We start from the raw sequence: 10,902 nt of genomic DNA, 5'->3' as shown, positions 1-10,902 counted from the left end.
CTGGCATATCTTCGTATGACCAAGCAAATACATCGTTAAACTCTTTAAGTAAGTTAATTAAATCGGTTCTTTCTTGTTCATTAAGTGTTAGTCCGATTTTAACTTCTCTTTTATTGGTTGAATCATTTGAGATATCAACCGTTTCAGTTTCTTCAATTACCGGTGTTTTCTTTTCGAGTGTTTCCATTGCTTTAATAAGTTTTTTGTCTTTTTCATTGTTAGTTAAGCAATGCTCGTCATCTTGGGTTAGAGAAGAACACAAGAAATAAGGAGAAGAAGAAATATTATTGTACTCTGAGATCATTACATCAAAGAGTGATATGTCCTCAGGGACTTGATCACTAATTATTCTAGGAGAGGAGATGGAAGGGGAAGGTGCTACTACTAAAGACCTAGATGATTCTATAGGGAGAGACTCCAATTTAGACTCCGACTCAGACGACTCTTCAAACATTGGTCCTTGCCCTGTCGTGATGGATATATTCCTTCCACTTGGAGTAGTCACCTTGACGGTTTTGTGCCACCCTTATAGTGATCCTTCCGCTGGAGTGATTAGCTTCGAGGGATCGAAGCTTTCGCTTTGTAGGACTGTTTGAATGAGCAAGGAGTTATCCTCTTTTTAAGTTGGCTCATTCTTTTCTCGCCCAAATAGTAGTCCCATGACGTTAAAGTCAAAGCATGGGGTGTTTTCTCCTTATGGACAGGAGTTGGGATTTCATCTGTGAAATTGACAGGGTAAAGTCGTATCCCCTAATCAAAAGTAATACCTAAATCCTCTAACTAATGTATATAGGGAAGTAAGGTCGAATCCACAGAGAAACGAGTCTTTCTATTCCTAATTAACTAATTAATCTAGATTATTAGGTAACCAATATATAAGTTGAATATGAAACTAAACTACGAAAGTTAAGAATAGGGAGAAAACAATATATGAAAGGATCTAGGGCATAGGTTCACCAATAAATAATATTCCAGGGTAGGATATAATAATCATTCATCAAAGCATATATTAATCAGATTATAAAGGGCTTTCGCTACGTATTATAATCACATAATTAATTTACCGGTATTAAATCTCATCTTTCGAATCTCGACCTAACCATTTATAAATTAACCTGCCTATTGAAACTAGACCTAAACATTAATTCTCATCTGTCGAATCTCGAATTAATATTGTCAAACTCATGCATAAAAGATCAGGCCTAATCTAGTCACAGAGCATTAATTCAATCAATAGGAAATTAATCTAGCATTGATAATAAACAACAATAAATTACCCCTTCATATTATTTATGGATCCCCACAAACCCTAGAAATAAAACTACTCACACATATAAAAAAACTAAACTAATCAAAGCAATAAAATAAATCATGATGAAAGGAATAAAATAAATAACTAAGATTAAGGGAAGAGAAATCGTTAACAAAATAATTCTGGAATTAAGAGTAGAGTTAAGAACAAAGGTTTAGAGAGAGAATTCTAAGAGAACAATTAAGAGAGTAAAGAGAGAGTAAAAAGATAAAAGAAGAGATATTAAAATCATATATATTACGGAGGAGTATTTATACTCCGTACAAAAATCCTAAACTAAAACAAATTAAAACGACGTTAAACGTCAACTAATAAAAACACGCGCCCGATCGGGCGAGGCACCGCCCGATAGGGCGCGCCTTTTCTGCTCCCTAATACTAAAATCGTGCCCGGCCGGGCGTGTCACCGGGCGCCAGCCTAAGCTTCTCCCGCCCGACCGGGCGCGCCTCCGGGAGCCAGCCTCTTTGGCCGGGCGGCTCATTTGGGCCAATATTTGGACTACGATTGGGCTCCAATTCTTCGGGCCAATATGGATTTCCTCTTCCGGTCTTGAATACTCGGTCCAAATGCCCCGGTATCACCTATACCGAGCCCTTAATCACCGGTTCGATGGCTCTAACCGGCCCTGGGCTATAAAATCTGGTCGTGCTTCTCCAATGTTCGTGATTGCTCCAAAATATCTCGGGAAAATACTCCAAAAGCATAAATCCCCACAAAAGTCAACCAAATCTACGAAAACACTAGAAAACACCAATTAGTAATAAAAGTGGCTCTAAAGAGCCAAAAACACTACTAATTATGACCAAGGGACAGGGGTAAAATACTGTATAAAATAGACACATCAAACTCCCCCAAGCCAAACCTTTGCTTGTCCTTAAGCAAAGATCTCATCAATGAATCAATAAATATGCTTCACCCCAAAAAGTGAAAATCAAGCACAAACGATTCAGTATAAATCAAATAAACATGCTTCAGAGTCAACACATTAAATCCATCCAATTACCTTTCTTCCCTAACAATTGTCAAATAGAGCAAACCACAAGAGCATATAGAATTCAAGACTAGTGCTCACACACTCCACTCTCATTTATGTGGCGAGTAAAAGATGTACTCGATCGCTCTCCATCCAACCCCTTTATGTGAACAATGCCCTCCCAACTCACACTCTCGTGTGTATAAAACAATGAACGCTCAATCCTACTAGTCGACTCGAAATATGCCAAATCATAACTTGCATTGATAAACAACACTTTCACATTCATACAATTCTATGCACAAAGGTCGGAAGTCTTTAAAGCTTGTAATATAAGGCTAGGGTAAAGGGTAGGATAAATTTGGGAATAAGTGAGAGAAAAGATATGCTTAAAGGAGCCATATCCTAATAAAACCCATGATCAAAATAAATAATGATCATACATCTCCTACATAACCAACTCTAACATCAACCAAATATACTCCAATCATAATAAACAATCCCAACACTTACAATTTCACTCATAAGATATAATAATGAAGAAGTAGAGTGAATAAACAAACTTTATTTTCCAAACTTGAATATTTTCATTGAAGCTCTTATTTTTTTCCTTTTGATCAACCTCCAACTAGAACATTTGAACATTTTTTTTCTTTTGAAGTTCACTTATTTTTTCACATTTTTTTCTTGAACTTCTCTCTTTTTTTTTCATAATATCATGCTTTATTTTTTCAAGAAAATATAACTCTCAAACTCATCAAAAATAAACATGAATAACAACAAAACAACTTCTCAAAAGCCCACCCTAGTTGTGCAAATAATAAGCACACTACAAGCTCCCTCACCTCACTCACTAATAGCTCCCCCAAGCCAAGATTGGGACTAGTAACCAATGGCATGGGGCAAAATAGGCTTGTAATATGGCTAATAAACAACAAAAAGTCAAGGCAAAAACATGGGTAGCAAGAAGGGAACAAATGTATCTACAATCATCTGGAGGCTATAAAAGAACAAATGCCTTCGTCCTTCACAATGTGCATAATAATGAATCATATAAATATTACTAGTAGGTGCAAACCAATACTCAAATTCATTGACATGTCAGGAATTATGGAACTATCACACATTCCTAACCAAATCAACTAGTCAAGCACTATATTCACAAGTAGTTGGACAAAATTGACGCATGTAAAGGTTTCAAGGCAATCAAACATCAAATCATGATCAACTAATCCACAATGCCTATCATCAAATACCAAGAATCAAAACAATTTTCTCAAGTAAGGGGCACAGGGAAGCATAATTTACAATTCATTGGAACGTATTTTTGGATTTTTTATTTTTTATTTTTTATTTTTTGTATTTTTGTATATATAAGAAAGCAATAAAACTAACCTAGAAAGCGAGAAATCTAACCTAAGAAAACACACCAAAAATAAAATAAAAGAGAAAAAGAAATATACCAAACCAAAATCTCCCCCAAGCCAGAATCAGACAGTGTCCTCATTGGCTCGGAAACTAGCCCAGCATAGCTAGTCCTCATCATCCTCATCCATCGAGCCGAAACCCGCACCTCCACTGCCACCTGCACCAGAAGAGCTACCACCAAAATAATCAGCGTGAAAACTCCCCCCCCCCCCCGCCGGTCCCCCGAAAGGAATGTCTTGGCCGTACCCGAAGAAAGAGGAATAATTAGTGTAAATACCACGGGCAGTGGGATCCCTATCGTATCCCTAGGTGGAGGCTAAAACCAGTCAGGGTGAATAGCGTCGTCGGGAATGTTGCCCCGACGAGCATAATCATCGTACATAGGGTAGAGAGCTCTACCCTGGTTCCTCTCTAGGTACCCTAATATCTGGTCTATGGAGCCTACCATCCTCCTAAGGTCAGTATGTGAATGCTCGATACGTCCCAGGGCCTGACCTATACTCTGAAGATCCCAAACTGGGTCAGAGTCAACATGAGGGACGGAGTGGGACATACGAGGTAGGGAGAAAGCCACCTCGGGCTGAGGCTGGGGTGGTGGAACTGGTGGTGGTGGTGTCTGCCCCCTAGCGTTGGCAACTAAAACATCATAAGTGTAAGAAGGTTGCCCTGGGGGAAAGGCGATCAAGTCGGGACTGGGTAGGGGAAAAATGGGCAAAGGTTGCTCGTTCCCAGTCCGAATACACCAAAAGGGTGTCTGCTCGCTATCCGGTCTAACCCACCCCACATCCTCAAAATACCTAGCAGTCATGTAGGTATCTGGTTCACAGTTGGTCAACTGGTGGGGTCCGTCTACTACAAAACCAGCCTTTTTCACTGCTATTCGAGTGATAAGGCCACCTAAACGGATAGGGGTCTTGGAAGTGGTGCTGGTTGTGGCATGCCTACTCAAATGGTGAACTATAAACCTACCTATGTTCAATTTCCCGTACACTTACACATAATGTCCTATGACAGCTAGTTCGTTAGATTGAGCGTTATGAGGCTCGTCCCTACCTAAAAAACACAAACCCGCAAATCTTTGCCAGATTTTTGGGACGGGGTGGTGAATAGGTTTGGTACTAGCATGTTGGGGGTCGGGGGTAGGTAAACCAGTCAAAGCATAATATAAGTCACCCATTTTATAGTCCGCATGCCACTGGTGAGATAATTCAGAATTTAATTCAAAAATTTTACAAAATTCTACAAAAGTTAAACTAATATTTCTATTATTTAACCTGAAAAATAAATTTGGCCCATTTCTACTACTAACAACATGAAAAGTGGACAGGAATTCACAAGTAAGTTCTCGGTATGTAGGATAGTGCATATCAACAAATTTTCTCATGCCAATGTCATTCAAAAATCGTTTTACAAAATCATACAAACCAAATGATTCTAGGGTAGGGCGCTGTAACCACCGAGAAGGAATTACCTCACGACCGATCAAATGCTCTAGCCGTTCCTTTTTCTCTCGGCTCACAATCCGGATCGTCGGCCAGTACGGGAGTTGCAAGTCCGGGTCGTATTCCTCCCTCGAACTGGAGCTCCTACCAAAAATGGACCTAGCCCTCTTTGAAGCCATGTTTAAGAAATGGGTTTGAAAATTCATTGAATTAAAACTGAAAATTTTTTATATGAAAGTGTAGAGGATGAAGAGAGGATCACAAATATGTAAAGAGTTTTGAATTTGGGTTGGTAATGGAAGAGAAATCTTAGAGAGAAGGTAGAGAGAATTTGAGTTTTAGAGAGAGAAAGTTATGGAGGTAAGAAGAAAGAATGAGAAAAGGTGAAGAAAGAAGAAGGTAAGGCACGGTTAGGGCTCGCGCCCGGTTGAGCACCAGCTCGCCCGGTCGGGCGATCTAATCACAAATGGTACGCTAGCCCTCGCGCCCGGTCGGGCGGCGATCGCCCGGGTCGGGCGGCGTTCGCCCGGTCAGGCGATCTTTCAATTAAATTTCGACCGATTCTCGCGCCCGGTCGGGCGCCGTTCGCCCGGTCGGGCGATCTATATTGCCCAAAATTCACCTGGTCTCGCGCCCGATCGGACGCCCTTCGCCCGATCGGGCGATCTTGAGGTTCAAAATTTCGCCCTTCTCGCGCCCGATCGGGCGAGGCTTGCCTGATTGGGCGGATAAATTAGTCCGTATACGATGAATTTCGCGTCCGGTCGGGCGAAATTACTTATTTTCAGATCCTTGCTCTCGCGCCCGATCGGGCTAGCTTCGCCCGGTCGGGCCCGAGACTAAATCGGCGAAATATTAATTTTCTTCTTTTCTCCAAAATTCGGCTAACACTTTTCCTTCAAACCTGTACAAACACTCATAGAACTCGTTAAATTCCCTCATCTCTCCTCTCATAAGAAAAAGAAAAGAAAAACTAGTTTAAAAAGCATTAAAAATACGGGTTGCCTCCCGCAAAGCGCTGGTTTATCTAGGTCCCGCACGACCTTCTTACCAAGTACAATTTCTAGGACCCTTGGCCTAACGCTTGATCGGGTGGTTTCTCACCCGGTCTAGCGGTGTTTAGGCTGCGACGCGGCTTCCTGACATACCTTGTGGGATGCCAAATCTCCTTTTTTGGTGGATCCTCCTTGACTTGGACTGGGGGATCTTCAATGCTACGCACTAAAAATCCTCCTTCGATCGAAGGTTGCTCCAAATTGTCATTGCGTTCAACACTTGCAACTCGATCTGGTGGAACACTTACCATAGGCTCGATTCGCACAATTTGCTCGATCAGTTCCACTTGTTCATCCTCGAAACCAAGACAATATTGTAGAGTGCTCTTTCTATTGCATCGACTTCCTTCTGCCATTTGTCTATCTCATCTGAAAAGGATGCAACACAAGATACCGCCTCCAAGGGATCTTTTTCAAGAGCTTGGGGCTTGTTAGAATAATTTACAACCACATTAACACTGAAACATTTCTCCTCATTCATGGAGCTTTTAGGGGCATTATTCAGATTAAAAACAACTTTATCATCCCCTACTGATAATGTTAACTTACCACTTCTTACATCTATGACTGCTCCTGCAGTGTTAAGGAATGGTCTACCCAAAATAATTGGGGTTTGCATATCCTCAGCCATATCAAGAACAACAAAATCTACAGGTATATAAAATTTACCTACTCTAACGGGGAAATCTTCTAAAACACCTAAGGGGTATTTGAAAGAACGGTCGGCCATTTGTAGAGTTATATTGGTAGCTTTTTAATTTACCCATATTCAACTTAGAACACACAGATAATGGCATGACGCTAACACTAGCACCCAAATCACATAATGCATTATCAATAAAGAGATTGCCAATATGACAAGGGATAGAAAAACTACCCGGATCTTTAATTTAGGTGGAGACTTATTTTGAAGTACGACACTGCACTCTGCAGTGAAAGCTATTGTCTCTACCTCACTAATAGACCTTTTCCTCGTCATTATTTCTTTCATAAATTTTGCATACGAGGGGATTTGTGTGATTAATTCAGTAAAGGGCACTGTTACCTTCAAATCTTTTACCACCTCCAAGAACTTACCAAACCGCTTATCCAAGTTTGTCTTCAATTGACGATTGGGGAAAGGAAGTTTGATAATTGGCTTTGGAGCATTATTATTCTTGTCTGGAGTAGCCACCTTCTCTAGAGTTGTACCCTGTAATGTAGAATTAGATATGTTAGTATTATCCTTTAGCCCTGCAGGGGTATCAACTACATTGTTTGGTTTAATGGAATCAAGATTAGCATTGTTTGATAAAACAGGTTCATCAACTCTGGGCATAGAGGGCCCTTCATAGTTTGAACCACTCCGTAGAGTAATTGCAAATGCTTGATCCGTAGGCCTTGTAGGCTGTGCCGGCAAGGCTCCCTGTTGGTGGGCTTGTAGAGTAGCGGAGAGTTGCGCAATTTGATTATCTACAATTTTATTATGCGCTAGAATTTGATCAATTGTCGCATCTCTGCTCTCCATGTGCTTTTGTATATTGGCCAACATTGCTCTAATTTCCACCAGAGAAGGGTCAGAAGATGAGGAAGGTTGTTGTGGTTGGTTCTTCTGGCTAGCATTGGGATGATAATATTTCTGTTGCTGTTGCTGCGGCGCCGGTGGTTCTTGTGGTGGTGGATTTTGAACATTAGTGCTTCGGTAGGAAAGGTATGGATGATTCCGATACCCAGGATTGTAAGTGTTGGAGTATGGGTTATTCTGCCTATAAGCTTGGAAGGCATTAAATTTCTCCACGGAACTCCTGCAATCCTGCTCCCAATGACCTACAATACCACAATTTTCACAGAAAGCCTAATTAGAATTATTATTAATCGCAGAAACATTAGCTACATTAGTAGTGCTCAGATTATCTAATTTTTGGCAAATAGAGGTTAGTTGGGCCTGCAAAAAGGATACAGAGTCAACACTATGCTTCCCCTTGTTAGCAAATCCTCTAGGGTTCCCATATTGGGAATTGTGTATCGCCATGTCTTCAATAACCTGACCTGCATCATCAACATCAAGATTCATAAATCTCCCACTAGCTGCAGAGTCTAAAATTATTCGAGAAGAATTTCCAAGGCCATTATAAAAGGCTTGGATTAACTGCCATTGCGCTAAATTATGGTGGGGGCAATCTCTTTGTAAATCCTTGAACCTCTCCCAAGCCTCATATAAAGATTCATCGGCTTCTTGGGCAAAGTTCTAGATTGCACTCCGTAGTACTGCTGTTCTCTCTGTAGGATAATACTTGTTATAGAAATTCAAAACAAGAGTTTCCCAGTCAGTTATACCAAGTGTAGTCCTATTTAAACCATTAAACCACAATTTAGCTTTTCCAATTAAAGAGAAGGGAAAGAGAATCTCCCTGATTTGGTCTTGAGTGACCCCGGCTTGCCTGATGGTGTTGCAATATTGACAATAGTCGGCAATGTGAAGATTCGGGTCTTCACCCTTGGCTCCACTGAATTGCTTCCTCTCTATCATCGTTATAAATTGAGGTTTAATTTCAAATTGAACCCCATCAAGAGCCGGAGTAAGGGTGAGATGTGGAAAATCCGTAAGCTTTGGTTGTAAATAATCACCAAGATTCTTTGGAGCCGTCATCTCTGATTTTGCGTCTAATGATGCCACTGAATCGCTAGAACCAGTCGGAGGATCGCGGTGATTATTGTTATTATCACCAGAATCCGCCACGATTTGCTTGTAGAGATTTTTCTGTCTATGGAAGGAACGTTCGATCTCAGGATCGAATGGGATGTAACCTGATCTGGAACACCTGGACATAAACAAAAAAAACTAGAAGCAAATGTGAGATTTGTCTTAGAGAACTAACGCTCTCTGAGACAAAAAGGGAAATAATCTAGACTACAAAAACAATTAGAAATAAAAATAGAACCGTTTCCCCGGCAACGACGCCAAATTTTGACAGGGAAAAGTCGTATACCCCAATCAAAAGTAATACCTAAATCCTCTAACTAATGTAGATAGGGAAGTAGGGTCGAATCCACAGAGAAACGAGTCTTTCTATTCCTAATTAACTAATATAATCTAGATTATTAGGTAACCAATATATAAGTTGAATATGAAACTAAACTACGAAAGTTAAGAATAGGGAGAAAACAATATATGAAAGGATCTAGGGCATAGGTTCACCAATAAATAATATTCCAGGGTAGGATATAATAATCATTCATCAAAGCATATATTAATCAGATTATAAAGGGCTTTCGCTACGTATTATAATCACATAATTAATTTATCGGTATTAAATCTCATCTCTCGAATCTCGACTTAACCATTTATAAATTAACCTGCCTATTGAAACTAGACCTAAACATTAATTCTCATATGTCGAATCTCGAATTAATATTGACAAACTCATGCATAAAAGATCAGGCCTAATCTAGTCACAGAGCATTAATTCAATCAATAGGAAATTAATCTAGCATTGATAATAAACAACAATAAATTACCCCTTCATATTATTTATGGATCCCCACAAACCCTAGAAATAAAACTACTCACACATATTAAAAACTAAACTAATCAAAGCAATAAAATAAATCATGATGAAAGGAATAAAATAAACAACTAAGATTAAGGGAAGAGAAATCGTTAACAAAATAATTCTGGAATTAAGAGTAGAGTTAAGAACAAAGGTTTAGAGAGAGAATTCTAAGAGAACAATTAAGAGAGTAAAGAGAGAGTAAAAAGAGAAAAGAAGAGATATTAAAATCGTATTACGGAGGAGTATTTATACTCCGTACAAAAATCCTAAACTAAAACAAATTAAAACGACGTTAAACGTCAACTAATAAAAACACGCGCCCGATCGGGCGAGGCACCGCCCGATAGGGCGCGCCTTTTCTGCTCCCTAATACTAAAATCGTGCCCGGCCGGGCGTGTCACCGGGCGCCAGCCTAAGCTTCTCCCGCCCGACCGGGCGCGCCTCCGGGAGCCAGCCTCTTTGGCCGGGCGGCTCATTTGGGCCAATATTTGGACTACGATTGGGCTCCAATTCTTCGGGCCAATATGGATTTCCTCTTCCGGTCTTGAATACTCGGTCCAAATGCCCCGGTATCACCTATACCGAGCCCTTAATCACCGGTTCGATGGCTCTAACCGGCCCTGGGCTATAAAATCTGGTCGTGCTTCTCCAATGTTCGTGATTGCTCCAAAATATCTCGGGAAAATACTCCAAAAGCATAAATCCCTGCAAAAGTCAACCAAATCTACGAAAACACTAGAAAACACCAATTAGTAATAAAAGTGGCTCTAAAGAGCCAAAAACACTACTAATTATGACCAAGGGACGGGGGTTAAATACTGTATAAAATAGACACATCAGAAATAACAATCCAAGATAATCTCAAATCCCGGTTGCCTTATACCGTTTACAACGAATGGCTCGGGAAATTCATGGCATGGATAGTCCTCTCCTTCTTTTATAAATTGACCATTAAGTGTAAGAGGGTACTGATCCATTGGGATTGCCTTCTTTTGAGTGCGAGCGTCTCTACGTGCCTTTGATTTTTCCTGGGCTCGCTTGAGATATTTCCGAGTCGGTTCGAAACCAAGTCCGAAATGTCTAACTTAGGGAGGCCAGGTGACTCCAGCGGTTTTGCTATTCCTTTCTTCTTTCCTAGGGTCATCCCAGGGAAATGTCC

At 40.4% G+C, this 10,902-nt stretch overlaps 1 non-coding gene across 1 annotated transcript; it reads left to right on the top strand.

Annotated features, from left to right (window-relative positions):
* The first annotated feature begins 8,351 nt into the window (after window positions 1-8,351).
* Window positions 8,352-8,458, top strand: LOC145556896 (small nucleolar RNA R71). The gene has a single exon (XR_014091987.1). It is a non-coding gene; the product is annotated as a small nucleolar RNA R71 (small nucleolar RNA).
* The last annotated feature ends 2,444 nt before the right edge of the window (window positions 8,459-10,902 follow it).

Source organism: Chenopodium album, chromosome 8 (assembly GCF_948465745.1).
Source record: "Chenopodium album chromosome 8, dcCheAlbu1.1, whole genome shotgun sequence".
Classification (NCBI taxonomy): domain Eukaryota; kingdom Viridiplantae; phylum Streptophyta; class Magnoliopsida; order Caryophyllales; family Amaranthaceae; genus Chenopodium; species Chenopodium album.
The sequence above is the reverse complement of the archived record's forward strand: the minus strand, read 5'-3'. Positions and strand labels throughout refer to the sequence as shown.